Source organism: Somniosus microcephalus, chromosome 6, assembly GCF_052327205.1.
Source record: "Somniosus microcephalus isolate GS21.2 chromosome 6, FLI_Smic_1.0, whole genome shotgun sequence".
NCBI classification, from domain to species: domain Eukaryota; kingdom Metazoa; phylum Chordata; class Chondrichthyes; order Squaliformes; family Somniosidae; genus Somniosus; species Somniosus microcephalus.
This window is the reverse complement of record NC_140992.1, coordinates 170,365,674-170,380,888: the sequence shown is the minus strand read 5'-3', so window position 1 is coordinate 170,380,888 and position 15,215 is coordinate 170,365,674. Positions and strand designations below refer to the sequence as shown.

The following is a 15,215-nucleotide window of genomic DNA, read 5'->3' as shown; positions in this document are numbered from 1 at the left end:
CGCAGAGGATCGTCGTTTCTAACGTCCCGCCCTATGTTCCTGGTGAGCTCCTCCTTCCCCATTTACGCCAACTTGGGGAGGTGAGGTCGGGGATCACACCCATCCCGCTCGGCTTCTGGGAGGCCAGCCTTCGCCATGTCTTCTCCTTCCGGCGCCAGCTGTTTATCCAGCTGGCGCGGGAGGAGGACACCGACGGGGTGTTCATCGTCCACCACGAGGGGACCGCCTATCGCGTCTTCTGGATGTCGGACGGTGTGCGGTGCAACGCCTACAAGGAGGTGGGGCACATCAGGAAAAACTGCCCCGCCTCCAAGGCCGCCAGATCATCTCGTGCGGCCGAGGCTGGCGCCGCCGCCGCTCCTCCCCCTGGATCTGCCCGCGCGTCGGGAACGTCTGATGCGCGTCGACGTCGGGGGCCGATGCCACCAAGGCCTCCGGCGGGGGGGAGGGAGCGTGTCCGGCCGGAAAGAAGGCGCGGTGAAAAAATAAACACCTTAGGGCGGGTCCCCACGTGGATGGCCAGCCCTTGCCCCTTGCGCCCCTTACACCCGCGCTCCTCGCGGAGTTAATCGGGGCAGACGCGAGCGGGAGGGGCCTCGTGCCCGAGCCTGTGGCCGCAACTGCTGCAGCGGTAACGCCAATACTTGCGGCCGGGCTCGGGCCCGAGGAACCCGACAAACCTGCTCAGCCAGAGGGAGCAGAGGAGGAGGCCTCTGCAGACATGGAGGCCTCCCTCGCTCCATCCGTGCTAAAAAGAAGGCGCGACCCCCTGGAAGAGGAGGAGGACCGGGAGGAGGAAGGTCCCTCCGAGCAGGGGGAGTCATCGCCCGCCGCGGGTACTGCGCCCCCCCCCCACCGCTGTCGTCATCACCAGCGATCGGCAGGGGTCGGCTGTCCCTCGGGAGGCTGAGGCAGATGTGTCTGTCTGGCGCATACCTCCCGGGGCTGGGGACGAGACCCTGCCCATGGGGGGGGTCGCGGAACAACCCGCGGCAGAAATTGACATTCTTTTGGTGCCGTTACCCCTCGCCGGGTCGGGTGGCCTGGGGTCTGGGTCGGGCGAGCTCGAGGATAATGAGCTCGCCCAATGCGACCCGGACATCTCCCAGGGGCTGCTCGACCTGGTAGAGGTTTTAATTCAAAACACCCCATCCGCTGGGTCGGAGGTTGGTGGCGGGGAGGAGGATGGCCCCCTGGCTGCGTCTCTGGTGCTGGACGTACTGGAGGAGCTGGGAATTGTTCTCTCCCCAGTTTCTCCGGTCGTTCTGGCGTCTGGGGCGGAGGGGGGCTCTGAACTGCCACCGTCTTCTGGCCCAGCACCCCAGAGGAGCCCAGGGAGGAATCCTCTGCCACCGATCCTGGGGGTGGGATCCGGGCGGAGGCGGGGCTGGCTGGTGCGGCCGAGCCATTCGCTGCGCACTGCGTGGCGGACGGGTCGGCCGCTGGTGACGACCCCCTGGAGGAGGATGGGGACTTGGTGATGGGCACGGAGGACGATTTGGACTCCAGCGCCGACGAGGTGATGGATGACCTCATGCCCCTTGCCGAGTCTCCCTTCATTCCCGCAAGGGAACTCCGGGATTTTATGGCCACGTGCCTGGGTCGGCGCAATAAGGTCCGGCTGGCCCTCGACAGGTGGTCGGAGCTGGCCCTGCTCATCGTGTCCGTCCGCGCCGCCGTTAAGATCATGGGCGCGGACGAGGGTGTGAACCCGCTCGAGCTGTGTCGGCTCAGAACGTTTCTCACTGGGCTGCTGAGGAAGTGGCAGCTGACCAGCGGCTGCGCTTCCTCCCCCCGTTAGGTGTAGGTAGAGGTTGCACTATGCTTCTGACATGAAGATAACCATAGCCAGCCTCAACATCAACGGCAGCAGGGAGGCGCGCCGTAGATTCAATAACTTCTCTGTCCTTCGGGACGGGAAGTATGCGGTGTGCTTCCTGCAAGAAACCCACACCGTTCCGGGAGACGAAGCCACGTGGCTCCTGGAGTGGCAAGGAGGGGTCAACATGAGTCACCTCTCCAACAATTCCAGCGGGGTGGCTATCTTGCTGGCCCCGCATTTTCAGCCGGAGATCTTGGGGGTCAAGGAGCACGTGCCGGGCCGCTTGCTCCAGGTCACTGTTTGCCTGGGGGGCGTGCCGCTCCATCTAGTGAACGTGTACGCCCCTCAGACCGGTGCGCAGCAAGTGCACTTCTTCGAAGAAGTGTCCGCTCTTTTGGGCTCCGTCGACGTGGGCGAGTACGTCATCCTCGGGGGGGGATTTTAACTGCACCCTCGAGGCGAGGGACCGTTCGGGTCCCCCGCGAAGCCCGACGGCGATGGAGAAGTTGAGGGACCTGGTCGGGTCCTTCGACTTGGTGGACGTCTGGCAAAATCTCCATCCTGACTCCAGCGCCTTCACTAGCGTGATGTCTGGGGGAGGTAGGTCCAGAATTGACCGCCTTTACATTTCCTGGGCGTACGTCTCCTGCGTTCCGGCGGCTTCCATGCGGCCGGTGCCGTGCACGGACCACCACCTGGTGTGGGCGGAGCTCGCTCCGCTGCACGCGCAGGGAAGGTCCGCGTACTGGCATTTTAACAACCTGCTGCTGGAGGACGCGCGGTTCCGGGATTCGTTTCGTCGGTTCTGGGCCGACTGGAGAAGGAAGCGGGGGGGCTTCCCCTCCTTGAGGCTATGGTGGGATGTGGACAAGGCTCACATCCATCTCTTCTGTCAGGAGTACGCGAAGGGGTCGACCAAGAGGCGGGAGGCCCGGGTCGGGCGGTTGGAGAAGGAGGTGCTCGACCTGGAGTCCCGTCTCGGTCAGGTCGTCGAGAACCCGGCCCTGCAGATGGTGTACGAAGAGAAGAAGGGCGCGCTGAAGGACCTGCAGCTCATCGGGTCCCGAGGCGCGTACGTGAGGTCGCGGATCCAGCTCCTGCGGGACCTGGACCGCGGCTCCCCCTTCTTCTACTCGCTGGAAAAAAGACGAGGGGTCCGTAAGCAGCTCTTGGGGCTGCTGGCCGACGATGGATCTCTGGTCTCAGATCTGGAGGGAATCAGCGCAGAGACCCGCGCCTACTACGGGGCTCTGTTCTCTCCGGATCCATCCAGCGAGGATGCGCGCAGAGTTTTGTGGGAGGACCTGCCGAAGGTCGGCCCGGAGGGCGCCGAAAAATTGGACGCTCCGCTAAGCCTGGCGGAGCTGACCGGCGCCCTCCGCCAGCTCTCTAGGGGAAAGTCCCTGGGGCTGGACGGGCTGACCGTGGAGTTCCACAGGATGTTCTGGGACGTCTTGGGGGGCAACTACGCGCGGGTCCTGGGGGAAAGTTTGGCGACCGGGGAGATGCCCCTCTCTTGGCGCAGGGCGGTCATTGTCCTGCTGCCTAAGAAGGGCGATCTCCGCCTCCTTAAGAACTGGCGCCCGGTCTCCCTCCTCAGCACGGACTATAAAATCTTTGCCAGGGCCATGTCTGCTCGCCTTGGCACCGTGCTGGCCCACATGATCCACCCCGACCAGTCCTACACGGTCCCGGGCCGGACCATCCACGATAACATCCATCTGGTCCAGGACCTGGTCCACCACTCCCAGAGGGCTGGTCTGTCGGTTGCCTTCCTTTCCCTGGATCAGGAGAAGGCGTTCGACAGGGTGGATCACGAGTATCTCTTCGGGACTCTGCGCGCATTCGGGTTCAGGACGCATTTCGTCGCCCGGATACGACTTCTGTACGCTGCCGCGGAGTGTCTGATTAAAGTTAACGGGTCCTTGATGGCGCCCCTTTGCTTCGGGAGGTGGGTGCGTCAGGGATGCCCCATGTCCGGTCAGTTATACGCCGTTTGCGTGGAGCCATTCCTGCGCCTCTTGCGGAAGAGGTTGACGGGACTGGCTCTGCAAGGGCCGGGCGTGGAGGTGGTCCTCTCGGCTTACGCCGATGACGTGCTCCTCAGGGTCATGGATCCCGCTGACTTGCAGAGGATGCGGGAATGCCAGCAGATTTACTCGGACGCATCCTCCGCCAAGATCAACTGGGAGAAATGTTCCGGACTCCTGGTGGGTCAGTGGCGGGTGGACTCCCTGCCGGAGGAGTTCAGGCCTTTTGCCTGGAGCACCACGCACCTCCTCTATTTGGGAGTCTACCTTAGCCCTGCCGAGGACGCCTGGCCGGCGAACTGGCAAGAGCTGGAGGCCAAAGTCACCGCTCGCCTAGGACGCTGGACAGGACTGCTCCGAGTGTTGTCCTACAGGGGTTGAGCGCTGGTCATAAACCAGCTGGTGGCCGCCATGTTGTGGTGCCAGTTGGTCACTTTGATCCCTCCCCCTGCGTTTGTCGCCAAGATGCAGAAGAAGCTCATCGACTTCTTCTGGGACAAAAGGAAGCACTGGGTCTCTGCCGCGGTTCTGTGTCTTCCGCTTAGGCAGGGCGGTCAGGCGCTGGTGTGCCTTCGCACCCAGGCTGCGACTTTCCGTCTTCAGACGCTGCAGAGATACCTGTACGTCGAGAATCCTCCGAGATGGTGTGCGCTGGCGACGTTTTTCTTCCGCCAGCTGCACGGCCTCAATTACGACACGCAGCTCCTGTTTGCGAAAGTGGGCAGCAGGCGTGCCGGCCTGCGGGAGCTGCCTGTCTTCTACCAGGAACTACTATGGGTTTGGAACTACGTCGCTTCCAGGCGGAGCTCTCCCCCGTCAGGAGCGGCGGCTCTCTTTCGGGAGCCGCTGCTCAGAAATCCGCACCTCCACGAACGCGGGTTCGGGCGGCTGGCAGAGGGCAGGGCTGTGCCTGGCAAGGTGACCAGAGTTGGGGACCTGCTCGATGGCGGAGGAGCGGGCTGGATGGCGCCGGAGGAGCTGGCGCGGCGCCTGTCCTGGGCCAACGTCCGGCTCGCGGTCGAAGCCATCGAATCGGTGAAAGCGGCACTGGGCCCCAACTCCACTAGGTGTATCGAGGCGGCTCAAGCACGTGGGGCAATCCCGCCCGAGCTTACCCCCGTTCGGACGGAATTCCTCCGGCGCCTGGCCCCGAAACTCCCCTCGGGAACCGGCGCCTCACAACTTGAGCCGTCTCGAGGAAATACCCTGCATGCCTTTTCATTCCGCGCGGAGGGGTTTCCTGTACGGGCTGCTCCTGCACACTCTCCACTTTGCCATCTTCGTCTACCGTCCGGACACGCCTTGGCGTGGCGTCTTGCCGACTGGCGGTGGCGGAGGTCCCCAATGGAGGGCTCTCTATGCGGGAGTCCTCCCTTGTTCCATCGGGGACTTGGCCTGGAGGATGTTGCACGGAGCGGTCCCGTGCAATAAGGTTTTAAGTAGGTTCACGGACTCCCAGGCCACCTGCATTTTTTGCGGCCTGGAGGAGTCCGTGTTTCACGTTTATATGGAGTGTGAGCGGTTGCAGCCCCTCTTTCACTACTTGAAGGGGCTGCTCCTCGATTTTTGGTTGCACTTCAGTCCCACGCTCTTGATCTACGGTCACCCGGTGCGGAGGGGAGCGGACAGGTTGGAGGACCTCCTTGTGGGCCTGCTCCTGGGCCTGGCTAAAAGAGCCATCAATTGGTCCAGGCAGTGGGCGGTCGAGGGGGTCGTCCAGCCGGATTGCCTGCCTCTCTTCCGCGGCGATGTTTGCGCCCGGGTGGCCCTGGAGATGGAGCACGCGGTGTCCGCCGGTGCGCTTGAGTATTTCCGCGACCGGTGGGCGCCGCGGGGACTGGAGTGCATCATCAACCCGGAAAACCAAATTTTAATTTGATTTGTTAAGTTTTAGTTGAACTTTTGTTTATTTACAGTTCAATTGTTTTTTTTTGGGTCCAAACAAAAAAAGAGTCCCCTCTGTTCAGTAAATACCTGTTATTATTGTTCTCCTGCAGTCCGTGTATTATTTATACTCGGACACTACACACTGAAAGGCCAGGCATCCAGGGCCCAGTCTGCACTGAAAGGCCAGGCAGCCAGGGCCCAGTCTGCACTGAAAGGCCAGGCAGCCAGGGCCCAGTCTGCACTGAAAGGCCAGGCAGCCAGGGCCCAGTCTGCACTGAAAGGCCAGGCAGCCAGGGCCCAGTCTGCACTGAAAGGCCAGGCAGCCAGGGCCCAGTCTGCACTGAAAGGCCAGGCAGCCAGGGCCCAGTCTGCATTAAAAAGCCACGGCCCAGTCTGTACTTGTCCTGAGCCACAAACTCTGTGTCTTGCTGCGTTGCCGTGGTGACGGTTGGGGTGGGGATGGCACGAAGCCTCAGCCGGCCAATGGAACAGCCTGATGTTGGCGAGTGGAGGCGCCGGATTCCAAGCGGCGCGGCGTTGCTATGGCGACGGGTAACAGCGGCTGCTGCCGAACTGCGGGGCAAAGCCGACCGGAGGAGCGCTAAAAACCCGCAAAATAAGTGAAATAGGCCGTGGCATAACTTCCCACCCGAGTTTATTTAATCTCCTGACTTTCGAGGGTGTGACTGTCACCAGAAGGCCGGTGGGGCCTGGGCCTGACGGTGACCCCCGGCCCGCTTGTAACCCCACATGATAAATGACCAGTTCCCCGATGTATTATTGTTGTTGTTTCTTACTTTATAGGGGCCGGCTGTGGGCAAATAGAAAAGGGAATTTCTGCACTGGGTGCATCAGTCACAGTGAACAGGTAAGAAATAAAAGAAAGACTTGCATTTCTACAGCGCCTTTCACATCCTCAGACCGTCCCAAAGCGCTTTACAGTCAATTTTGAAGTGCAGGCACTGTTGTGATGTAGGAAACACAACAGCCAATTTGTGCACAGCAAGCTCCCACAAACAGCAATGTGATAATGACCAGGTAATCTGTTTTAGTGATTTGGTTGAGGGATAAATATTGGCCAGGACTCTGGGGAGAACTCCTCTGCTCTTCTTTGAAATAGTGCCATGGGATCTTTTGTGTCCGCCTGAGAGAGCAGTGAGTGCTAAAACTGGAGACCCTGAACTGGACCAGAGACAGACTGCAAGGTTTTATAAAAAGGGTGAGAATAGGGGTCAGCGCTGACACCAAGCGAGCAGGGCAGTCTGCTCTTTAAAAGAGACAAGGACAGGAGAGGCACACTGAGGTATGCGGGTCCTAATTATTTATACTTTGTTTCCATTTTACTTCTGAAACTACCAGCTTTTTATTGGGAAAGGAAAATGTATAAATATCCAAGAAATAAACCTGTAATGGAAGAAGTGACTAGCTTCATTTTGGAAGTGTTGCAGTAACTGTGTGAAGTAGTACTGTTGAGGAGGGGTGGACATATGGGGGGGGAAAATTTGGTTGATTTGCGCCTCCCGCTAACGGGGCGCAAATCAACTAGCGCCAGGGCACGGAGCCGCTAACGCCTCCTATTAAATCCGTGTGTTAATGGAGACACGGAATGCAGGAGTTGGTTTAACAAGTCTTTACTGAATGGAGACAATCGGGAACTGAAACTACAGAAGGCTGCGAGCGCCTTTTTATACAGGGGTGGTCACTGCCGGTACTGCAGTCTGAGACCAGTTATTCTCTTAAAGGTACACATACACAACAATTCCTCCCCTTTTAGATAAACAGTACATAACATTCATTTAACAACTAAATGATAACTAATTACAATCACAATTACGGTTGCTAGATACATTGGTTGAGGTTAATCAATTATAAGTTCAGTCTTTGAGGAGGCTTCCTGATTCTGTCTGGATAACGCCTCTTTGGGGTATCAGGTTCTTCTGGCAAGGTTGAGTCGGGATCAATGTCGTTGTTTGGTTCGTCTGCTTCCAATATCACCGATTCTGCGGTAGATGCAATTGGTACGTCGGTTTCATCGCCAGGTGTATCAGATCGTGGTGTGGAGTTGACGTTTTCCCGTGACTCTAGAATCTGGTCAGCATGGCGTCTTACAATGCTCTCTCCAACGTCCACGGTATACATTAGAGGTCCTTGCCGTGTACAAATCGTTCCTGGCTGCCATTTCTCTGTGCGGTAGTCCCGGGCCAAAACTGGTTGACCTATCTTAAAACTCCTGGTCGGTCTTTCATTTAGATTCTGAAACTGCCTGTTCTCCACATCTCTTCTGATGTTCGGCTTAACCAAATCCAAGCGGCATCGTAGTCTTCGATTGAAGAACATCATGGCAGGCGTTTGGTTGGTAACCGCATGTGTCGCATTCCGGTAGGCAAACAAGAAGTTGTCCACCTTGTGTTGTAGGGGTATATCTTCATTACACATTGCCTTGATAGCCTTCTTGAATGTTTGAACAAACCTCTCGGCCAATCCATTAGTGGCTGGATGATATGGGGCAGATGTGTAATGCTTAACACCATTGTTCTTTAAGAACCTCCGGAACTCTTCAGACACAAACTGTGGTCCATTGTCAGAGCAAATCTATTCAGGCAGCCCATTCCTGGCGAATATGGTTCGTAAGGCTGTAATAGTTTTTTCTGTGGTGGTTGAGGACATTTTTATTACCTCTGGCCACTTTGAATGTGCATCCACCGCAATTAAAAACATCGAGTCCATGAAGGGACCAGCAAAATCAATGTGCACCCTTTGCCATGGAGATGAGGGCCACTCCCATGGATGTAGAGGGGCTTGTGGTGGGGCGTTTTGGACTTTCTGGCATCCTGTACAGCTCTTGGTCATCTCTTCGATTTCTCTATTGATTCCCGGCCACCACACAAACGCTCTACCAAGTTCTTCATTTTTACCCCTCCCAGATGGCCCTCATGAAGCTCATTGAGCACTCTATCCTTTAGTTTGGTTGGAATTACCACTCTGGATCCACAATTCAAGGTTCCACTGCACACTGACAGCTGTTCTCTTCTCGGCGAGAATGCTGGCAGCAGTGGTTCGCCATGTGCTGGCCATCCCTTCACCGTTAAATCATAGACCCAGGAGAGTGTCGGGTCATTTCGTGTTTCCTTTTCTATGTTTGCATTCGTAACAGGGAGACATTCGACTATGGTCGAGTGGAATATCTCCACTGGATCCACTGCAAGTTCTTCTTCCACTGTCGGCAACGGTAGGCGCGACAATCCATCAGCATTTCCATGCTGTTTAGTTCCTTCGTACTCAATGTCATATTGGTGTGCCCCTAGGAAAAGGGACCACCTCTGTAGCCGTTATGCTGTCATTATCGGTACGCCCTTCTGAGGGTTGAAAATGGAGACAAGAGGTTGATGATCAGTTATTAGAGTAAATTTTTGACCGTGCAGGTAGTGATTGAACTTCTTCACCCCCCACACTAGGCTGAGGGCCTCTCTGTCAATCTGGGCGTAGTTACACTCGGCTGAAGTTAACGAGCGTGACGCAAAAGCTATCGGCCTCTCTAAACCATCAAGGAATTTATGTGACAGTACCGCCCCAATGCCGTAGGGAGACACATCACACGCCAGTCATATTGGTAGTGATGGGTTGTAGTGAGCCAATACTTCTCTTGAAGTGATTAAGTCCTTACTCTTCTGAAAGGCCCGCTTACAGTCATTGCTCCATTTCCATGCTACTCCCGTTCGTAGTAGGGCGTTCAGTGGGTGCAGAATTGTGGACAAATTCGGTAAAAACTTACGGTAGTAATTCACCAATCCGAGGAATGACCTCAGTTGCGACACATTTTCAGGCGCTGGGGCCTTAACAACCGCTTCAACTTTGTCAGGGGACTTATGTAACCCCTCTTCATCAATCACGTGGCCACAATACGATGTCTGTTTCTTAAAAAACTCGCACTTGGGGCGGTTGGCTCGTAGCCCATGTTCCCGTAGTCTAGTGAGCACCTGTTCTAGGTTGTTAAGGTGTTCACTGTCATCTTCACCTGTCACAAGGATGTCGTCCAAGTAACACTGAGTCCCCGGAATCCCTTGCAGGACTTGTTCCATCGCTCTTTGCCATATCGCCGAAGCTGATGCTACTCCGAATACCAATCGATGATACTGGTAAAGACCTTTGTGAGTGTTTATCGTGAGATACTTCCTAGAGGATTCTTCAACCTCCATCTGCAAATATGCTTGTGCCAGGTCAATTTTTGTAAAACGCTTCCCTCTAGATAGTGAGGCGAAGATGTCTTCTATCCTTGGAAGAGGATATTGTACTGTGTGAAGGACTGGGTTCACCATCACCTTGAAGTCCCCACAGATGCGAACCTTCCTTGGCTCCTCAGACTTATTGTTTAACGTTTTCTTCATGACAGGAACGATGGGTGTCGCCCACTCGCTCCAGTCTACCTTAGACAACACGCCTGCATTCTCCAGATTCTCCAGCTCTGCCTCGACGGCTGGGCGAATTGCATATGGTACCGGTCTTGCTTTGAAAAACTTGGGAGTTGCATTCTCTATTTTTATCGAGGCGGTTACGCCTTTAAGAGTGCCCAGTTCTTGTTGAAATACCTCTTTGGCGTCAGCTAAGATTGTTGACAATCGTCCAGGAGTGACGTCGTCATACTTTTTACCAGCCACCGTCGGTGCCTGAATGGAGTGCCAGTCTAAACTTATCTTTCTGATCCATTCACGTCCCAATAACGGTGGTCCACCATCTTGCAGAATGTAGAGATACAATTTCCGTATTTTCTTGCCGTTGTATTCGACAGGCACCCTTATTTTTCCTCTGGGGTATACTTTTTGCCCCGTATACGTCCTCAAGACAATGGATGTCTCTCTCAAGGGTATGTGTGAGAATAGCCGCTCGTAGTCTCGTCGATTCATGACGGTTAGAGCTGATCCTGTATCCAATTCCATTTTGACTTGGGACCCTGCTATCGTGAGGGTGACCCAAATGGTTCGGTGATCCTCTTTTGCGATTACGTTGTGAAGTTTGAGACAACTTAGTCTCTTGTTCCCGGATTCACTATCGCTCATCTGGTCTTCGGAACTACTGTCCGTCATCTTTTGTACTTTCCTGTACTGTTCCTTAGTAGCCTTTTTGTTGTCGTTGGTCTTCTTCCCAGACCTGCAAACTCGTGCAATGTGTCCCATCTTTCCGCATTGCCTGCATATTTTGTCCTTGGACCAGCAGTCCTTCTGGTCATGGTTTGTTCTGCCGCAGCGATAACATTTTGCAAATCCCCGTGTCATTTCGTGGGTGCCGTATTCGTGTGGCTTTTGTTGTATTTCCGCAGCTCCCCTTGCTGCTGCTTCGTACGATACTGCCACGCTGAAAGCCTTATCTAGCGTCAGCTCTTTCTCTGAGAGTAACCTCTTCTAGGTTCCTTCACTCAGGAGTCCACAGACAAATTTGTCCCGTAGGGTATCTGCCAGTCCTGCTCCGAACTGGCAGTGCTTTGATAGCTTGCGTAGTTCCGTAAGGTAATCAGCATTGCTCTCATTTTTATGCTGATTTCTCCTGTGGAATTTAAATCTTTCTGCTATCAGCAGCGGTGTAGGATTTGGGTGTTCCTGTAGGATAGCAACAATTCCGTTAAAACTCTTCGCCTTCGGTTTGGCTGGAGTAATCAGGTCCCGCAATAGGCCATACGTTCTTGCGCCCATTCAATTCAGCAATATCGATGCCTTTTTCTCCTCGGCTATTTCGTTTGCCTCGCAATATACCTCGACTCTTTCCACATACGTGGTCCAGTCTTCTATTGCATTATCAAAGGCAGTGATATCACCAGTCTTTGGCATCTTGAAAATCTAAGATGGCGCCTCCCGCGCTTTGCCTTGTCCCCGATTTAACAAAATGGCGCCTCCCGCGCTTTTCCTTCTTCCCCGCCGAGTTAAGATGGCGCCTGCCACGCTTTCCCGCCGCTGCTGTCAACGCCGCTCTCCGCGGTATTTTTATTTTTAACCATTCCCGTCGTGGAGCGGACCCTCTGGGACACTTCCCTCCTTCTTCTTCTTAGGTCCGAACGCTGCCCGGCTGCGAAGCACCAGCCGCGCCCTGTGTGCTCCACCCTCTCTCTCTCTCTTTGCTTTCCGACTCGCTGCCCGGCCCCGTTGCAGAGCCACCCGATCGAGCTCTAGCCTGCCGCAGCCCAGGAAGGATCAGTGCACTACCTGCCACCAGCCCGATTGGCTGGGAAACCACAGACTGGAGACCAAGCCTGGCTCTCGACAGTCTCTCCTGCACTTTTCAAGTCGATGATTTGGAGGGCGGTTGCCCACGGTCGACGCCCGTTTCTCGAGTTTCTGTGGATTATTTTTTTTATTTTTCTCTCTTCTGGCTTCGACCGTCAATAACGTCGTCTGATGTGCTGCCGAGTTGCAGGTAAGTTCGTTTCTTACTCGTCGCCAGTATTAAATCCGTGTGTTAATGGAGACACGGAATGCAGGAGTTGGTTTAACAAGTCTTTACTGAATGGAGACAATCGGGAACTGAAACTACAGAAGGCTGCTAGTGCCTTTTTATACAGGGGTGGTCACTGCCGGTACTGCAGCCTGAGACCAGTTATTCTCTTAAAGGTACACATACACAACACCTCCTGCGAAATTCAGCAGGAGAGTAGCGGCGGCGCTAACCGTTAGCGCCCCGTGGCGCAACGCCTCCGCGATCTTCGGTAGCGCCCCCTGACTTACTCCGGACGCTATGTCTGACAGGGTGAAGGGAGCCTATCTGCGGCCAGGACAGTGCAAATTAAAGGGGAGGTGCCGGGCGGCCATTTTTGTTGCTGGCCGCCTGCCAGCACCTGCCCCCGTTGCTGTCCCTGGCATCCTGTGCAGCCCCCCGCGGGGTGCCAGCTACGCTCAGTGAGCCTGGCACTTTTCTTGAGTGCCAGGCTCTTTTGCCAGCACTTCGGTCACTGGTGGCCCAGCTGGGGAGGAAGGCCTGCAGTACTGCGGCACGTAGCGCCGCGATATTCACTCGCCTCAAGATGGAGGCGGAATGCTTCCAGTAGTGCCCCGCCACCCTCTTGGGGTGCTACCAGTGAATTTTGGGCGCGGGGGCGGCGAAGTTAGCGCCCCAAAGGGGGCACGACCCAATTTTGCCCCCATGGTGTTGAGGGGTGCAAGGAGCAGAGGGGTGTTGCAGTCTGTGAACATTGAGAAAGGGGATCCTTGGATGTGGGAGTAGTGGCAGGTGGGGAGGTTGAAGCCTGAGAGTAGTAGTGTGTTTGGGTGGACCATGGTGGGATGGCGATTCTCGGTTTTGGCAGTGCCAGGAACATTGTTATGGTGTTCGATCAGGGGAGATGTCCTGGATCGTGGTAGTATTGGGGAGGTCAGAATCTTGGAGCTTTGGCAATGGTGGTAGTGGTGATCATGTGGTGGGTTGGGGGAGTGGTCATGTGGTGTATGAGTATTAGGGAGTGCAAGGTTATGAAAGACCTGGGAGGGGGTTTGAGAGATCTGGGATTGCAATGGGGCATTGATGTTTGGGAGCATTAGGAAGAGGGTTCGAGGGTCTGGCGGAAGTGTGTGGGTAATATTGGTGTATAGGACCATTGATGAGGGGGGAGGTCTTGAGTGGGAGAGGGCTCCTGGGTTGTAGGAGTGTGAGAGGAGCAGTGGGGGGGCCTGCTACTGAGAGAAGCTATAGGGGTTTTGCCAGGGATGGTTTAGCACTAGGTGGGATAGGATGGTGCTTGGTATAGGCTGGGTGCAGGTAGGAAAGGCAGGGATGCTTGGGTTGGAGTTGATGTAAGCGCTGGAGAAGCTGTTTTGGAAATCCTGTCCCTGCTGTGAAAAGCTGCATTCCTGGCTGTGACTGGAAGCTGCCTATAAGTTGTTGGAGGGAGTGGTCTTGAAATTTGCAGATGATGCCAAAATAGGAGGTTCAGGTAATTCTTTAGAAGTCCAAAGGAAACTGCAAGAGATATTGATGAGATGAGGAATGGTCTATAAAGTTTCTGTTAGAATTCAATATCAGTAAGTGTGAGGTGATACATCTTGATTAAAAAAAACCTAACAGCAGTAATTATACTCTGAACTAAAATAGGTTTGGTGCTGTGGAAGAGCAGAGGGGTTTGTGGGGTATAAATTCACAGGACATTATAGGTAGCACCTCGGGTTGTTAAAAACTAATAGAATTCTAAGTTTTAACTTAGTGGTAATAATGAGCCTATAATGAGACCTTAAGACCTCAGTTAGAGTGTTGTATGCAGCATTAAGCTGCACATTCTAGGAAGCATATTGAGGCATTAGAGAGGGTACAAAGTAGACTCACTAAGACACTGCCTGGTACAAGGAAATAGAAATATGAACGAAAGGTTGGGTCTTTTGGTTAGAACAATACAGATTATGGGGCTATATGATAGAAGTTTTTAAAATTATGGGGCAAGGTTGATGGAATCGGACTGTTTCCAGTAGTTGAGGGGCCAAACATTCAAAATTAAATGTAAGAGGTTTAGAACTGAGTGAGGAGAAACTTCTTCACACACAGTTGTAAGGCTGTGGAATTCACTTCCAGGGTTAGTGGTTCATAGAGGTCCTGGTTGAGGCAGAAACTATGTCAGTACTCAAGATTAGATTAGATAGATGGATGGATGAAGGAAACAGGGTTAAAGGAATATAGGAACAGCGTGAGTAGATATGATTAGAACTATTTGATTGTGTGGCGGGTGAACACTGACACGGACTGATTAGGCCCAGTGACAGGTTTCTGTGTTGCAACTTCTATGTGTTAAAATTTATGAAGGTTTTGATGAAGTGAATAAGGAAACACTATTTTGTCTGGTTGGGGAGTCAGTGGCAAAGGGTCATCATAGAGTCATAACGGCACAGAAGGAGGCCATTCGGCCCATCGAGTCCGTGCCGGCTCTCTGTAGAGCAATCCAGTCAGTCCCATTCCCCCGCTCTATCCCCGTAGCCCTGCAAGTTTATTTCCCTCAAGTGCCTATCCAATCTCCCCTTGAAAACATTGAGTGTGTCCGCTTCCACCACTTCCGTCGGCAGCGAATTCCAGATCTTCACCACTTGCTGCGTAAAAATTTTTTTTCCTCACATCCCCCCGTATCTCTTGCCCAAAACTTTAAATCTGTGTCCCCTAGTCCTTGTACCATCAACTAGTGGAAACAGCTTTTCCCCGTCTAGCCTATCCAAACCCGTCATAATCTTGTACACCTCTATCAAATCACCCCTCGACCTCCTTTGTTCTAATGAAAACAAATCCAGCTTCTACAACCTGTCCTTGTAGCTAAGATCCCCCATCCCCAGAACCATTCTGGTAAATCTCCTCTGCACCCTCTCAAGGGCCTTCACATCCTTCCTAAAGTGTGGTGACCAGAACTAAGCGCAATACTCCAGTTGTGGCCTAACCAGCGCTTTATAAAGGTTCAGCATAACTTCTCTATATTTGTACTCAATATCTCTATTTATGAAGCCCAAGATCCCATATGCTTTGCT

General features: G+C 54.2%; 1 protein-coding gene across 2 annotated transcripts in view; it reads left to right on the top strand.

The window, feature by feature from the left end:
• The window catches only part of LOC147116199 (axonemal central pair apparatus protein HYDIN-like), a 120,672-nt gene that overhangs the window by 26,047 nt on the left and 79,410 nt on the right, over positions 1-15,215 (top strand). The window contains exon 3 of one of the 2 annotated variants that reach the window (XM_085990924.1): positions 6,544-6,607. The gene's annotated coding sequence lies outside the window, so the exon portion shown is untranslated. Of the gene's footprint in view, positions 1-6,260; positions 6,608-15,215 lie in introns of those variants that run through there. The other variant, XM_085990923.1, reaches the window with a different exon arrangement.